General features: G+C 34.4%; 1 pseudogene; it reads left to right on the top strand.

Annotated features, from left to right (window-relative positions):
• Positions 1 to 2,251: 2,251 nt before the first annotated feature.
• On the top strand, positions 2,252 to 15,563 carry LOC124885865 (annotated as a pseudogene).
• Positions 15,564 to 18,032: the final 2,469 nt, after the last annotated feature.

Genomic DNA, 18,032 nt, shown 5'->3' with positions numbered 1-18,032 from the left:
AGTGAGTTGTGAACTAGAACTAAAACTCCACCTTTGCAGCGCTATTTCCACAAGGACCTTGACGTAGAAAAAATTGGATCCAGGTACAGTCACTATTCCCTGGAAAATTAGAACCATTGATTCACTAAAGCACTATGTGATCTAGGGGCAAGCATTAATCTAATTCCGTTGACTATTTATAAAAAGTTGGGCTTGGGTAATCCCACACCTACCAACATGAGGCTGGTGATGGCTGAAAGATCAGTAAAGCAACTTGTTGGCATTCTATATGATGTGTTGGTAAAGGTCTCAAATTTCATATTCCCTGCAGACTTTATCATTCTGGACTGCGAGGTGGACTTTATGGTGCCCATAATCTTAGGTCGACCTTTCCTCACAACCAAAAGTGTGTTGATCAGAGCGAATGAGCTCTTATTCAGGATGAACATAAGGAGGTATGGTTTGATATGGGAAAATCAATGAAGCAACATGAGGAAATGAGTATGTTCTCAGTAGTTGATGTGTATTTTGAGGACGAACAGGATGTGGTCAGAACTGAACATTTTGTTATTGAGCCCGTAGCCGCGGTTGTGATGAACTATAATAGCGAAGGAATTGAGGAGTATGAAGAGACAGTTTATTCCCTGACTGGCCTGGGCTTATATTTTCATGCTCCTAAAAAGCTCAACCTTGATCTGGCTAATCGACCAACACCACCAGCCAAGCCATTTATTAAAGAACCTCCAGTGTTAGAATTGAAGGAGCTACCTGGTCACTTACGATATGTGTTTCTGGGGAAAGAAAGCATGCTACATGTTATTATTGCAGCTGATTTGGAAGAACGACAGGTAAATGCACTTGTTTCAGTACTTCAGAGACATAAGAGAGCAATCAGATGGACCATCGCAGATATTATTGGTATCCCCCTAGCATTTGTACGCATAAAATCCAACTAGAAGAAGATTGTACACCTAGCATTGAGCACCAGCACCATTTGAATCCACCAATTTAGGAGGTGGTTAAAAAGGAGATTATTAAGTGGTTGGATGCAGGAGTAGTTTACCTTATTTCTGATAACAAATTGGTAAGTCCATTTCAATGCGTGCCCAAGAAAGGGGTTATGACAGTGGTTGCTAATGAAAAGAATGAGCTGATTCCACTCAGACCAGTAACCGAGTGGAGAGTCTGCATTGATTACCGCAAGCTTAACTCTTGGACTCTAAAAAACCACTTCCCAATGCCCTTTATGGATCAAATATTTGATCGATTGGCTGGTAGGGGGTGGTATTTCCTCTTGGATGGTTATTCTGGATATAACCAAATTTGTATTGCACTGGAAAATCAAGAGAAAATGACATTTACATGCCCATATAGCACATTTGCATTTAAGAGGATGCCGGTTGGGCTATGCAATGCAGCAGCCACTTTTCAATGGTGCATGATGTCTATCTTCTCTAACATGGTGGAAGACACCATAGAGGTATTCATGGATGATTTCTCTGTGGTAGGTAATTCATTCGAAATATGTCTTGAGAATCTAAATGTAGCCCTGCAAAGATGTGTTGAATTTAATCTAGTGCTTAACTAGGAAAAATGTCATTTTATGGTAAAAAAAGGGTATCATGCTGGGCCACAAAATTTCTGAAAAAAGAATTGAAGTTGATCGAGCAAAGGTGGAAGTTATCAAGAAATTACTGCCTCTTATTTCAGTAAAGGGAGTGCATAGTTTTCTTGGTCATGCAGGATTCTATTGGAGATTCATAAAAGACTTCTCCAAAGTTGCAAATCCACTTTGCAAGCTGTTGGAGAAGGAAATGAAATTCCTCTTCAATGACAACTGCTTGAAGGCATTTGAGTGCATTAAAAAGAAGCTGATTGAGGCCTCTATTGTTATTGCACCAGACTGGGCAAAACCATTTGAAATAATGTGTGATGCAAGTGGTGTCGCGCTGGGAGCTGTATTGGGACAAAAGAGGGATAAATTATTTCACCTAATATATTATGCCAGCAAAGCACTAAATAGAGCACAAAAGAACTACACAGTAACTAAACAGGAGTTGCTAGCTGTGGTGTATGCTTTCGAGAAATTCAGATCTTATCTGCTTGGGACTAAGTGGTAGTTCATACTGACCATGGGACATTGCAATACTTAATGGAAAAGAAGGATGCTAAAGCAAGGCTTATTAGATAGGTGTTGCTACTGCAAGAGTTTAATTTCGAAGTCAAATATAGAAAAGGTTGTGAAAATCAGGTTGCAGATCATTTATCTAGAATGGAAGGTGAACAGGAAGCTAATGATAAAACAAAGATAAATGATGCATTCCCTGATGAGGAGATCCTAGTAACTGTTGTGGAATCACTACCCTGGTACACAGATTATGCAAACTACATTGTGAGTGAGATCATCCCAAAAAATCTTTCATTCCACCAAAGGAAAAAGTTCTTGCATGATGTAACACAGTACTTCTAGGATGAGCCTTATCTTTTTCAGTGATGTACAGACAGTGTCATACGGAGATGTGTGCCTCAAGTAAAGATACTGTGTATACTGGAAGCATGCCATGCTTCCCTGGTCACCATGCAGGTGACTGAACGGCCAAAAAGGTGTTGCAAAGTGGCTATTATTGGCCAACATTGTTTAAAGATGACCACGAGTTCGTGCAAAAATGTGACCAATGTCATAGGCAGGGGTAAATATCTAAAAGGCATGAAGTTCCCTTGACTAAGATGAAGTAGAATTATTTGATGTCTGGGGCATTGACTTCATGGGGCCGTTTGTAAGTTCTTACAGAATGAAGTATATTCTGGTTGTTGTTGACTATATTTCTAAATGGGTCGAAGCTGTTACTTTGGCTGAAAATGAGGGAAAGAGATTTGTTTCTTTCCTCAAAAAGAATATCTTCTCTTGCTTTAGAGTACCACACACTATCATAAGCGATGGAGGATCTCACCTTTGCAATAAATTATTTCGAGCAGCTCTAGCAAAATATGGAGTGAAACAACACAGAGTGGCTACTCCATATCACCCGCAAACCAGTGGGAAAGTGGAGGTATTGAATCATGAAGTTAAGGCCATCCTAGCCAAGATGGTGAATGCTAGCTAAAAAGACTGGTCCCAAAAACTTGATGATCCTTGCAAGTATACCGAACTGATTTCAAGACACCTATTGGCATGTCACCATTTCAATTGGTCTATGAAAAAGCTTTCCATTTGTCAATAGAGCTAGAACACAAGGCTTTATGGGTGCTCAAGAGGTTGAATTTGAATTGGAAGAAAGCAGCAGAGATGAGACTAGGGCAACTGAATGGGATGGATGAATTCTATCTTAGGGCATATGAATGAGCAGATTTGTATAAAGAAAAGATAAAAAGGTATGATGACTAGAAAATAGAGAAATAAGAGTTTAAAAAAGGGGACTTGGTGCTTCTGTTTAATTCCAAACTCAAATTATTTCCAGGGAAGCTGAAATCTAAGTGGTCGGGTCCTTTTAAGGTAAATCAAGTCCACTCATCTGGGGTAGTGGAGCTCAAAAACGAAGATGGCAGTACATTCAATGTAAATGGGCAATGAGTAAAGCTTTACATTGGCCCAGAAGAATCAGTGAAAAGCATCACCATTATCTGTCTCGATGTAGTCTGAGGTAATCAAGACACCTAAGTCATGCCGCGACTTAAATCAAGCGCTGCATGGGAGGCAACCCATGATCCCTGAGAACGACCCAGTTCAGGTATATCCTAACCCTTAGTGCATTTTATTTTTGATTTTAAGTTGAGGGTATAGGGAAACTGTTGTAATAACATGTTCTATAAATAATTAGGAATAGTACAAGTACTTGAGGCAGTTAGCTTGTTTTGTAATTTTTGAGTACCTCTCCAGTGGTCTAATCTGTCATGAATTGTGTGAATTGCATCTATTGTGACCACTGTGTATCTGTTTGTGGCATTAGTGTGGCAAATAGATAACCTGTAGAAAACAAATGCATGAAACGGATGAGTAGTGATGTGCTATATACTTGTGTGCTATGTGCGTGTAAGGTCTTACTCAGTTCCCATTGTGCATTAAATCTATAACTTTCCTAGTTAGTCATACCATTGTCATAGGATAGGCATTAGGAAAGGATCATAGGCCGTTTTTGCATGTTAACCCATTTTAGCTTAAATGACAGTCCAAATGTGAATAATATCCCTTGATCCCTTTTTACGCCTAAATAGCCCAGTTCTTTCTTATATACCTTTCACCTTCCCATTACATCACAATGAACTTTTTTGGTCCCTGGTCCTCCTTGGACAATGTGCACCTCGACTTAGGCAAATAACCTAAGTTGAGGGTGGCTACTATAGGGTGGTGCGTGATGCATTACGAGTATGAAGAGAGGTAAAAAAAGGAAAATGAACAACAAGTTGGGTGTAGTGAAAAAGAAAAAGAGAAAACTGAAAAAGTTAATGTAATGCTTGAACAGACAACACCCATCTTGAGAATGCTTGACAAATAAAAGAGGGAAGCAAAGAAGGTCAAAAGTTGAAACACCGTGAGTTAATATAATGCCAAGGAGTTGTAGTCACTATGAAATAACCATGAATATCATACCATCCCTGAGCCTACATTACAAGCTTAAGGAAATCCCTATAGTGATCCTAACTGACTTGTCTGAAGACTTTGATACTGACTATAAGGGCAAGCCTATGGCATTTGATGTGCAATGTTAGAACTTCGTTGTGAGAGTGAGTCTTACGTTCATCCCTATGTCTATTCATATGAATCTGGGTGAGAAAGGGATTTCTTTGTTATGAGGGCACACCAGGTATATTGCTATTAACTGCTTTGTTTGGATAATGTAATTTGGGTATGTGCTAGGCTGTTATTGCTGAGATTTTTGCCATATCTAGATACATGTGAGTTACATGGGTGTTTTCAAATATTAGACACAGTTGATTTTACTTTGATTGATCATGTAGATGGTGCATGTATTCTGACCTGATGAGAGTAGTGGGTTGCCGAATTATACTTTGTATACTCCTAGTTATGTTTTGGTTACTTGAGGACAAGCAATTGTTTAAGTTGAGGGTGTTGATGTGTGAGCCAATGCTAACACAGTTGAAGCTTTTAAATCTAAATAGTTGTGAGGTCTTAAGCAACTTTTGTTGTTTTTGATTGCTTTTAATGTGTTAATGCAGATACAAGTGATCGGGGAGGAAACCAAAAGAAAAAAGAATAAATCAGCTAAAATCTGATGTAAATAAGCTGAAGTATAGCTGACGTCAATTCTGAAGTGCCGTCATACATGGGACAGGCTGTCAAAGTTGCCGTCAAGCTTAGATAGAACCTGATAAATTGAGATGAAATATGAAGACGTTTAGGACGGGCCGTCAAATATGTGACATGGCATCAAAATCACCGTCAACCAGTAGCAGAGAACGCTGATTTCCAGTGAAGTTGTGACGGCAGTTGTCACGTGCCGTCAAGAATTTTAACACACCGCCAGGTTTGCCGTTTGAAGAGTCAGAAGATAACAATTCACTGGAACCTTTGATGACATATCGCACACGTTGACAGACATCTGACACGCCGCCAAGATCGTCGTTGTCCAATCCGAAGAGAAAACTGAAACTTTAATTTTATTTCCTTATTTAGGATTGACTATTTAAAGACTTGTTTTAGGATTGTATGGGGATCGATCATTAATTATCAGAGAAGAACTTTTGAAGAGAAGCACGTAACATTGCTTCATCTTTACCATCAAATATTTTTCTTGTTTCTTTAAAAAAGCTCTTATCAACTATTTTTAGGTTTCTATCTCGTGAGTAAATTGAAGAAACTACTTGTTTTTTTTTCATCCATTCGTAAGTTTATCCTTATTATGATGAATTCAACTTTTTATTTCATTCATCAAATCATGAACGGATAATTCCATTAGCCGGAGTTATGGGATCCATGGATTAGGGGCTGATAGGTTACTAGGCATTTAACGGATTCAAAGAGTAGTAGGACGTCTTGAAATTCTGTTGTTTTGATTGAAATCTATTGGTTTCAAACATTAGATTATGCCTTAGGCTATATTTGCTTCTAACGGACAAATAGACCAGAGGACGTGAATTATCAATAGGGACTCGGAAGCTACCAACCTTCTGTTTAATGATTGATGTTGTAACTGGATTAATCTACCTAAGATAACATCCTATTGGAAATAGATAAGTTATCTAAGTTTGAGATAATTAGATAATAAATTGTCTAGTGAGGTCGAGAGATAAGTCAGACAGTATCATAGTCAGGGATATTCTACTGTTTCTACTTACTCCAAGAATCCCAAGTATTACCTAGTATTTGTTAACTCCCAATACCCATGGTGAACTTAACTCTGGTTTCTCATTTATATTGATTACAACACTAAAATATTGAAAGTGACAATTGACTCTCTGTGAAATTTAAACCCCCATCTTCGGAAATAGTAAACTACCAGTAAAGTATTTCGTGAACAAATTGAAGTTCACACCTTATTCCATGTGGGATTCGATCCCAACCTAGTTGGGTTTTATATTGACAATGACCGCTTACACCCATTTAAGAGTGTAATTTGAGCATTATCAGCAATCCAAAATAAAGCTTTTCATATAAATAAAATAGTTGAGAGCTAATCACAAAACATCATATAGGATATAAATTTGAAAACACATGGGCATTTTTTATAATCATAAAACCTTACTGTTAATGCAATTTCTAATCTTTGAATTACTTCTGAGTTAGGTGGCACTCCCCTACAAATTTGATATTCAACGGGCTATATGAAATCCACCATTGACTCGATGGGGAAGCCCCCAACCCAAGTGTGCCGCAAGGGTTGGAGTGTCTGAGTCTAATACACCATAGGTCACTAGGCCAGCATATAATAATATAACCAGATCGGCAAATCACAGTTTTGGGCAATAAGTTTTTTGAACTCGTGCCTTCTTCGGGGAACCACCTAAGCTCTCTTTATGCCCAATTTTAGTCTATTCTGAAACATGCATCATTCCAATTTCAAAATCTGAAAATTTGATTTTAAACATGCATTCTATTCTGTTCCGAATTAACATGGCATTATCTGAGTTGGTGTCGTCACACCAATACTTCCAAGTCCTATTTCTGATCCATTATGTATCATGCAAGATTCTTTCATAAAAAACTCAATTCAGACCACCCAAACATACAGATAGTATAAGAGATTTCATGTTCCAAAACATAAGTCAAAACTATGCAAAATTCTTCAAACATATGGTGGTCACATGCTTTTGGCAAAACCATGCACTCTTTCATTCTATGCATATTCAACATTTATCAACAAGAAAGGGACATTTCATATGGTGCAACCCTCTCCTTTGAAATCAAAATCATATCCCAAATATAACATTACTCAAGACATTTCATATCATGTTTTTCAAGATGCATTCAAAATAATTCATAGCATATCATAAGTAAAGAAAAATCATAACAAGAAAGGGATTTTTCATGAGTCATGCTCTCAATTCAATCATCAACCTTAAAACATATGCTTAATATATATAGAATTTTAAATCAATTTGGGGGAAGGCCTAAAGGCCAAAACAATATCATCAATACTTCTAAAACATGAATGTATTCATAAATCCGAAACCCCTTTCTTAAAATCATGATTTCTATGCCCATGAGATTTTAGAAAAACACCGCGTACCTCAAATTAATTAGTTTAAAGAGAAGAACTCGAATCTCGATTCGTTCCTTGGAAAGCTTGAACTTAAGGCTTGATTTTCTTGAATTTCTTGTTCTTGGAGAAAACCCCAGTTTGATCGTATTTTGAGAGTGAAGAGAAAGTTTTTGATGTTGTAAAACTGATAGTTACTGATTAATAACACTTTAAGGGGTGATTTAATTCGTGTGAAAGATATTTGGAGTGAGGGAAAGACCAACATATCCCTAAGGAGTTCAAAAAAATTTGCATAATTGTATCAATTAACGACTAGGGTTGATGGGTCGTCACTCAGGTGATAAGTCATCACCCAGGTTGTCACTTTTAGGCTGGTTTTCACCATTCACTGGCTTAGACTGACGACCAGGTCTGACGGGCCATCACACAGCTGATAAGTCATCATCCTCGTCATCACATTTTGGCAGACAGACACTTTGAAGTAAAATGAGCATAACTTTCTAATTCGATACCGGATTAAAAAAAACCAGTGGCATTAGAAAGAGGACTCAAAAAACTTAATTTGATATATAGTAGGCCACCCAGTTCTTCATATACAAAGAGTTATGATCGATTAAAGTGGATCCAAGTTTTGAAGCTCACTAAAACTTGAACAATAGGAAAGCTTTCTACTAGTCCTTGAGTTAAGGGACCTCTATGATCTCAATTCATGCTCAAATAGGTTTACACACTACATAATTGAGTAACATGCCAAATCTGCATAGGATTTAAGGCTTTTGGATCATCTACACATAGAAATGATGGTTTTCGTTCTAGCCCAAAATGCAAGGTGTTACAGAAAGATTTTTTTAAATGGTGAAAACTATGTCTGAGAATAATAAAAACAAATGGGGTAACACCGGATACATGTGTACTAATTTTGAGCTAATCGTCAAAAAAAAACACCGAAATCATGCCTGAATATGAGAATTTTGGAGGGAAATGGGTGCTTCTCTTTTAAGCAATCAAAGTTTTTTAATAATTATTTTTGGATAGATATTTTAAATATAATTGTGGATGAAGGAATTAGAAACTTGTGTGTTGGATTTGTTAACTTGAAAGGAAGAGATAATGACATCATATTTAGTGGGTATTTGACAAATTTTTCAAGACTTGTATCTTAATTATAGACAAAGTTTTTAAAATGGGTATTTGGCAAACTTTACCCATACTCTACGTATAATAAAGCTTGCAAGGTAGCTGGTTTTTTCCCATGCAATATTTTTGCGATACAAACTTCTGTTGATAGCGATTTCTCTTTATGTCATGTAGTTCTACGTAGAGTTATTGAAGTTGATGTTGTGCTGGACTAGTCCCACTTTTTCTCTGTCCTACTATAGTGACTACTTCCACTATAACCGTTGATCTTATTAGTCAACTAGCTGATGAATTCGACATTTGTCTTTACGTGGGCGTTGCTTATGGCGGTAGTGCATGCATATGTCCAGAGTTTAGACAGTATTTTGATGGAATCAAATGAGCTAACTTGTTGAGTTTTATCCCACATAAGTGGCTGTTGGGTTCAATATGTATGGAAGAAGTGTGAATGGAAAATGGAGAGCAAAAAGGTGGAGGGAAGGAGACACTAACTTAGAAAGTGTACTCCCAAATTGGAAAGTTCACTAAATCTCCCACATTGGTGGGAGAAGAGAACTTTGGAGTGTTTTTAATAAAGAATACTTACTCCACATGGATAGTGAGGCAAGGACAAGGTGGTGCCTCGCGCCGTCATCGTCGCTTGCTCGGTTCGGCTTTGGATTTGGATTTGGATTTGTCAAATGATCGATGAGATCTATATTTTTGGATAAAATTTATTTGATCAAATATCTGATATGAATATACCAAAGGAAAAATGACAGAAACGTAAAAAAAAAAATCTGCGTTTTATCCTCCATTTATATGCATGTATATAGTGAACTGATGCACTGTTTCGAACTGAACTGATGCAATGTTATGAACTGGTGCTTCAGAAAGATGCAACCATTTAGTAAAATGACACACTGATTCGTGGAAAGGCATGCTTGTTAGGAAAAGACACACTGTTTGGACGAATAGATATGATTTTTCAGGAAAGGTTACACCTTTTTAAGTGAACCATTGCCACTTTTCAGAAGAGGCATGTTATGGCTATATAAACCTGCTTTCATCCACAGGTTTAGACATGAAAAAATTTCTAAAACACAAACTCCTCTTGTCTTCAAATATTCTGTGTGATCAATCAAACTGTTGAGTGAGTTCGTAGAATCCGTCTATTTGAGGTACCGCTATTGTTCGGATTGAAGGCCATTTTATCCTGGGAGGAAGATTCCACAACCTCGGGTACAGTGAGGGAAATTATTCCTTAAGGACACTCCGTGAAGTAGGGGGACTTGGTCTAAATTTTTGTTTCATCTTTTTTTTAATATTAACACACTTCTAAGATAGATTATTCATAATCTAGTATTGAAGGTGTTAAGAAACTTCATAAGTTCTTGTCTTGAACTTGAACATTCTTTGAAGTTTCTGTTTCTTATATACAGATTCTTGTACCTGAATACATACAAAATAACAGTGGATACTATTACTTAGACTATTGTTGCACATGGGTAAAAGAACCAAAGGTGCTAGTCTAGGAATTGAGCACAAATCCTAAGTATCTGAGGAATAAACATTCAAAACATGGCTCAATTGTGAATTATAAAGACTGGAAACTTGGAACGGGGTCGAACGTTCAAGTTTCTCAAATTATGGCTCATCATGGGTAGCTACATCGTAGGCAATCTTCAGAATCACCTTAAATCGGATGTCTAAATGGCCAAAATGTTCGAAGGATTCGTTAGGTTCGATCGAAAGTTTGAAATTGTTGTTCCACGACGTTTTACACTCGTGTTCTTCTGGTTTAACCCAGACAAGGAATATGAACCCACGTACACCCGAAGATGGCTCAAGGGTAAGGCTAGTAAAGTGTTTGCTTTAGGCACAAAAGTTTTTATAGTAAATTCTATGATTTAAAATTTACTTAAATTAATATTGAAGATTATAATACATACAAAGTTTATATTTTAAAGAGATAAGCATCCAGTAGTCTCCCGAACTATGGCCATAGTTTTTATGACATGTTGGGTTCAATATGTATGAAAAAGGTGTGAATGGAAAATGGAGGGACACAACCTTTGAGAAAAAGACATATTGTTTTGGAAAAGGAGTGACTATTCAGATAGTTGTGTCTGTTCAAAAAAAGACACAATATTTTGAATGAACAGACATGACTCTTCCAAAGGATACACCTTTTCAGATGAACCATTGCCACCTTTGGGAAGGAGCACGTGATGGCTATATAAACCTCCATTTATCCACAGGTTTAGGCATGAAAATTTTTTTGAATATACAAACTCTTCTTGTCTTCAAAACATTTCGTGTGATCAATCAAATTGTTGAGTGAGTTCGAAGAGATTCCAATTGTTTGAGGTACCGTTACAGTTGATTTGTTTAGTCATTTTATCCTGGGAGGAAAATTCCACAACCTCGGGTACTTGAGGGGAATTATTTCCTTAAGAACACTCCATAAATTCGGAGGACTTGGGCATTTCTGTTTCATCTTAATTTCTGAAAAAATAAAACACACTTCTATGAAAGATTATTTTGATCTTGTATTGAGGGTGTTGTTGTACTTCATAGTGTTCTTATTTTAAACTTGAACAAGTGTGGAAGTAGTGTTGCGAAAATACAGATTGTGTGTACCCGATAAACTACAATCTTAAGGAAATAATTTTGAAAAAAGAAAGAAAAAAATAATTTTTTTTCTTGTTTGGTGAAATTTTCTTTTCACTAAATTTTTTTTTTTTTTAGAATCTGTATTACTTGTTTTTGGAGATTAAAGCTTTAAGCTTTCTACTCCGCTTGAACTTAACTGGTGATTCAAAGATATTAATCTTCATCACAAGTTAAAGACAATCAATTCCTTATGAAAAATGGAAAGGAAGGAAATCCAACTTGAAATATTTCAAAGTGTGGGGGTGTCTAGCAAAGGTACAAGTTCCTATGCCTAAGAGGGTTAAGATAAGACCTAAGATTGTGGACTGCGTGTTCATAGGATAAGCTAAAATCAGTAAAGCATGTCGAGTTTTGGTTCATAAATCCAAACATCCGGATATAAATAAAAATACGGTAACTGAATCAGATAATGCTAAATTCTTTAAAAACATTTACCCGTATAAAACTAGACATGAATAGTCTAGTGAAGGGTGTAAACGACCTCGAGATGAACCAAGTGTGAATGAACATAATAAAAAGAATCCAAGACTTAGTACACGTCAAAGAACTTCTACTACATTTGGATCAGATTTTATAACATTTCTCTTAGAAAATAAGCCTCAAACATTTAAAGAAGTGATGTCGTTGTCAGACTCATCCTTTTGGAAAGAGGCAGTCAATAGTGAGATTGATTCAATCTTAAGAAACCATACGTGGGAATTGGTTGATCTTCCTCCAGGAAATAAACCTTTAGGTTCTAAATGGATCTTCAAAAGGAAAATGAAAGCGGATGGTACTATTGACAAATACAAGGCAAGACTTGTAGTAAAAGGTTTCAAGCAAAAAGAAGGACTTGATTACTTTGATACATACTCTCCAGTAACAAGGATAACATCGATTCGAATGTTAATTGCCTTGGCGGAAATATATGGTCTTGAAATCCATCAAATGGATGTGAAAACCGTATTCCTAAATGAATAATTGGAGGAAGAAATTTACATAGAACAACCTGAGGGTTTTGTGGTTCCAGGAAAGGAGAATAAGGTGTGTAAACTTATTAATTCATTGTATGGACTAAAGCAAGCATCTAAACAATGGCATGCAAAGTTTGACCAAACCATGTTGGCAAATGGGTTCAACATAAATGAATGTGATAAATGTGTTTACATTAAAGACACTCCGAATCACCAAGTCATTATTTGTTTATATGTGGATGATATGTTGATCATCAGTAGAGACATTTCTAACATAAATGCAATGAAATGAATGCTTGAGAGTAAGTTTGATATAAAAGACCTTAGAGTTGCGGATGTGATCTTAGGAATAAGAATTCATAGAACTCCACAAGGGTTGGCATTGTCACAGTCTCATTATATCAAAAATGTACTTGAAAAATTCAAGTATATGGAATTCGGTATTGCCAAGACTCCATTGGATGTGAGCTTTGCACTTCGAAAGAATGAAGGTGAAAGTGACTCATAATTGAAGCACGCAAGAGTATTGGGATGTTTAATGTATATAATGAATTGTACACGAGCATACATAGTATACGCTATTTGTAAGTTGAGTCGGTACATAACTAATCCCAATAAAACTCATTGGATGGCAATGAAAATAGTTTTGGGGTATCTAAAATACACTCAATACTATGCCTTGCATTATAATAAATATCCTATAGTGATGCAAATTGGATCACCGGATCGAACGAAGTAAAATCCACAAGTGGATATGTATTTACTATCGGTGGAGGAGCATTCTCTTGGAAATCATCCAAATAGACTTGTATTGCTCGCTCTACAATTGAATCTAAATTTATTGCATTGGATAAAGCTGATGAAGAAGCAGAATGGCTCCAGAATTTCTTGGAAGATATTTCTTATTGGCCCAAACCAGTGGCACCAATATGTATACACTGTGATAGCCAAGCGGCAATAGGTAGGGCAGGGAGCATGATGTACAACGGTAAATCTCGTCATATAAGACGGAGACATAATACCGTTAGAGAATTTCTCTCTAGTTGAATTATCACTGTTGACTATGTTAAGTCAAAGGATAATGTGTCGGAGCCACTTACAAAAGGCCTATCTAGAGAAGGAGTGGAAAGGATATCCAAGGGAATGGGTTTAAGGCCTAGGAAAAGTCAGCATGGCAGTAACTCTACCTATCAGACTGGAGATCCCAAGAGCTAGGTTCAAGGAGATCAAACAAAGTTGTGTCTGACAGGTTCAACATTGTCAATTACCCAACTCATTCTCATGATGTAGACAATATGTAGTAAACAAGGATAAGACTTAAGGTGAAAAGTCTTTTAATGATTATCTAAATTTAGCAGATTTGACTAAATAGTTTAATCTATGGGATTGAAAGTTTAGAAATCACCTATGTGAGGGAAAAATGGAAGCCGCTTCAAAGAGAATATTAGTAAAGGCCTATTCTCTAAGCTCTCATGAATCTGGGACGTGTTCATGGATGAAAAGAACAAAATTATGAGAACCATAAACTGTAAAAGGCTGGTTGTGTGACATGTGTTGTCTAGGTGTACATTAAAGCTCGACGGTTCAAAGATATCAAATCTACCAATTGACTGAGTGCATCCGATGCATGTTCACTACGAAATGTTCAATGGGAAACCCACTTATCCAGATGCAATCAGTCTTTGCTTGATGATCACATACTTGTCCGTAAAATTTTACGAAAAAATAGCTATTCCCCATTCATGTGGGGGATTGTTGGGTTCAATATGTATGAAAAAGGTGTGAATGGAAAATGAAGGGACACAACCTTTGAGGAAAAGACATATTATTTTGGAAAAGGAGTGACTATTCAAATAGCTGTGTCTGTTCAGAAAAAGACACAATGTTTCGAATGAACAGACATGACTCTTCCAAAGGATACACCTTTTCAAATGAACCATTGCCACTTTTGGGAAGGGGCACTTGATGGCTATATAAACCTGCATTTATCCACAGGTTTAGGTATGAAAAAATTTCTAAATATACAAATTCTTTGTCATCAAAACATTCTGTATGATCAATCAAATTGTTGAGTGAGTTTGAAGAGATTCCAATTGTTTGAGGTACCGCTACAGTTGGTTTGTTTGGCCATTTTATCCTGGGAGAAAAATTCCACAACCTCGGGTACTTGAGGGGAATTATTTCCTTAAGGACACTCCGTGAATTCGGAGGACTTGGGCATTTCTGTTTCATCTTAATTTCTGAAAAAATAAAACTCACTTCTTTGAAAGATTATTTTGATTTTGTGTTGAGGGTGTTGTTGTACTTCATAGTGTTTTTATGTTAAACTTGAACCAGTGTTGAAGTAGTGTTGCGAAAATATAGATTGTGTGTACCCGATAAACTACATGACACACTCCAACTTCACAGGGGTCCTATTAGCCTCATCCCCCCCTCTAAATTCAATTTAAGCGTATTTCTATCACCCTTTTATGCTGACAGGACACTTTTATTATATAAAATGGGGCCCGCATCAAAGGTGTCATGTCAGTTAAAAAGATTGAAAAAAGATGCCACTTCAGTAAAAAAGAATGACAAAAATATGTTAAAATTTAGTTTAGGGGGTAATAAGGACCTGTGAAATTAGGGTGTACCGTAGCAAATTTGGTCATACTTTAGGGGTACTAGATGCTTTATTCTATTTATTTTTAAAAAAAAAAAAAGAATGCAAAACTATTTCTTTTTGTCAAAAATATTTTAAAATTTTGAATTAAACAATTCAAAACTTCATATTAATAAATAAAAATTTTTAACAACATCCAAATTAATATATTGCATAAAAATAACTAATATCTTTGTTAACTAGAATTAATTCTTACTTTTATAATAGTATGTTACCATATAAACTTAAAGGTCTTATGAACAAAAACTTCAAATTATTTTTTTATGTGCATTTATCTAAGCCTCTTATTAAAAAATTGACTTTAGGCTATTAATTTTACAAAGACAACCTTGTGTATACCGAACTTCTAAACAAAAAATTGACTGATAGTGTTAACTTGACAGGTCGAGTTTACATTAGCAGGTGGAGTAGGTGGTTGCATTCACGGAAGACAAACACATAATTTCCGCTTGAACGTTGAATAAGGAATCTGTAGATTCTTTGCTGAAAAGATGTTACTCTTATTATACTTCTGTTTAGGGTATGTTTTTAAATAAATAAAAAAGCATGCTGAAGAAGAAGAGTAAGGGAACACAGAATAAATGTATGAATTGTATGTGTGTGTTTGTGTATAGGCATATTATTGACTTAAAAGGTATCAAATGGTAAAGATGGTATGTATAGTAATTTATGAGTTATTTAAGTTTGAATTTTGGAATTTATTTACCAAGTATTTATTTACAGATGAATAATTTGAAATTAAAACAAGTAATATCTGAAACACAGAAAAAATTAAAAATAAGAAGAGAAAGACTACAATATAATATGACTGTAGGAGTATGTCAAAAATCAATAAATGCACAAAAGGAAGAAATATCACATTTAGAATCCTTAATAGATAGTCTAGAATATATATATCAACATGATCTATACACTATCAAATAAATAAAATGAACAACGAAGAATTTATAATAGAAGAAAAAAATATATGAAAATCACGAAGGATTAAAAATAAAAATAGTATTCTCTAATTTAGGAAGAAGATATAAGAAAATAGGTGAACATTTCTATTTAATGTTAGGAAAAGAAGAATTAAAATTAGAAGATAAGTTGGCAGCCATGGTAAGAATAGAAAGAGAAAACGAAGAAATAGACAGAAAAAAGGAAATAGATAAGATAAAACAACAAACTACAGAAGAAATACGAAAAATAGAAGAAACTAAAAATAACAAGATTGTTGAACTAGAAAAAGAACTACAAATGCTAAAAGACCTGTATGAAAAAAACAGAAAGAAAAAGAAGAAAATGATAAAGAACAAAAATTATTAAACGAGATAGATCAATTTAAAGAAAAATTAGAAATAAAAAATAAAGAATCAGAAACCAATGAATTAGAAATAAATACAATAGATGCTGAAGAAACAGATAATTATGATTAGGAAGATAGTGAAACATATACAAAAATCTTAACAAATATAGAAAAGTTAGAAATTAATGAAAAACAAGAAGTAATTAATAGAGAAAACTTAGAAAATACAAACACAGAAACAAATACTCTTAATAAAGAAGACAATGAAAACATAATACCTAGTACATCAGAAATAAGAACACCTACATATTATTATAAAGATAAGTTTAAAAAATATAACCTAAAAAATGAATATAACAAATGAACACCAAAATAAATAATTAATAAAAATTATAACTTTTTAAATTTAGACTGTGTAATAGACACAAATAAAACAATACAACTATGGGCAGGATACATGTCAAAACAATTATTAGATAATAATATAGATACAACAAATACACCAGAATATATAGAAAGGACATTAATAGGAACAGTAAAATTATGATTTTTAAACCTAACCAAAGCAAGTTAAAAAGTATTAAAATCTAATAAAAAAACAAAAGGAACATCAACAATTATTAAAATATCATCAACAGAAATATTGAAAAAATATGAAGTAGCTATAAAAGATGAATTTAGCAGTATAACAACAGAAGAAAAAGAACAAAATAAAGAAAAAGATATGAACAGGAATTTAATGTTAAAATTAGTAATATGTAATATGTGCTATATAGATGAATGTACATGCGCATTCAAAGAATATTATTATAAAGGAACAAATAATACAGAGGAAAGTAAGGAGATAAGGAAATTATATTTTAGTAAATTACCTGAACCATTTAGTTCAAAAATAATAAAGAGTTGGGATGAAGCAAAAATAGTAGATACCCTAGGAGCAAGAATAAAATTTTTACAACAATGGTATAGAAATCTATGTGAAAAAATATAGAGAAGAAATAAAAATGAAAAAAACACTAATAAAAAATTTAGCATGTTGCAAAGATAAAATAGCACCTCAATTTGGATGTGAAGAAAGATATTATAAGAAAATAAAAAGACATAAGAAATATAAGAAATACAAAAAATCAAAATATAAGTATAAGAAATCAAGAAAAAGATATTATGTAAAAAATTATAAAAATAAAAGACCATATAGGAAAAAGAAATCTATAAAAGAATGTACTTGTTATAATTGTGGAAAACTAGGACATTTAGTTAAAGATTGTAAAATGCCTAAAAACTCAAAAAAGAAACAAATATCATAAATAAAGATAAAAAATATAGAATACATGCAAATAGATTATATAGAATACGAATTAAAAAGTGAAGATAATATATATGAAATTTCGGAGAATGAAACAGATAATGAAATAGATAGTGATTTAGATGAATCAAATGACTGAAGAAGATATAAAAATAAACCAAATGACTGAAGAAGATATAAAAATAATAACAAAGGAAGAATATTTAAATGAAGCAGGAACAGATCAAAAAATAATATTTGATAATAATATATTTAATGAAATAAAAGGAAAGAGTTAGACCTAATTGTAGAAAAAATATTTAAAATACCAACAATAAAAAATATATTTAGTAGAAAAAAGGAAGTATACTACGTAGTAAGCCAAAAGGAACATGTAATAGACTGTAGATATGCA

The sequence above is a fragment of the Capsicum annuum genome, chromosome 7 (assembly GCF_002878395.1).
Source record: "Capsicum annuum cultivar UCD-10X-F1 chromosome 7, UCD10Xv1.1, whole genome shotgun sequence".
In the NCBI taxonomy this organism is placed as follows: Eukaryota; Viridiplantae; Streptophyta; class Magnoliopsida; order Solanales; family Solanaceae; genus Capsicum; species Capsicum annuum.
Note: the sequence above shows the minus strand (reverse complement) of the source record. Positions and strands in the feature narration are given on the sequence as shown.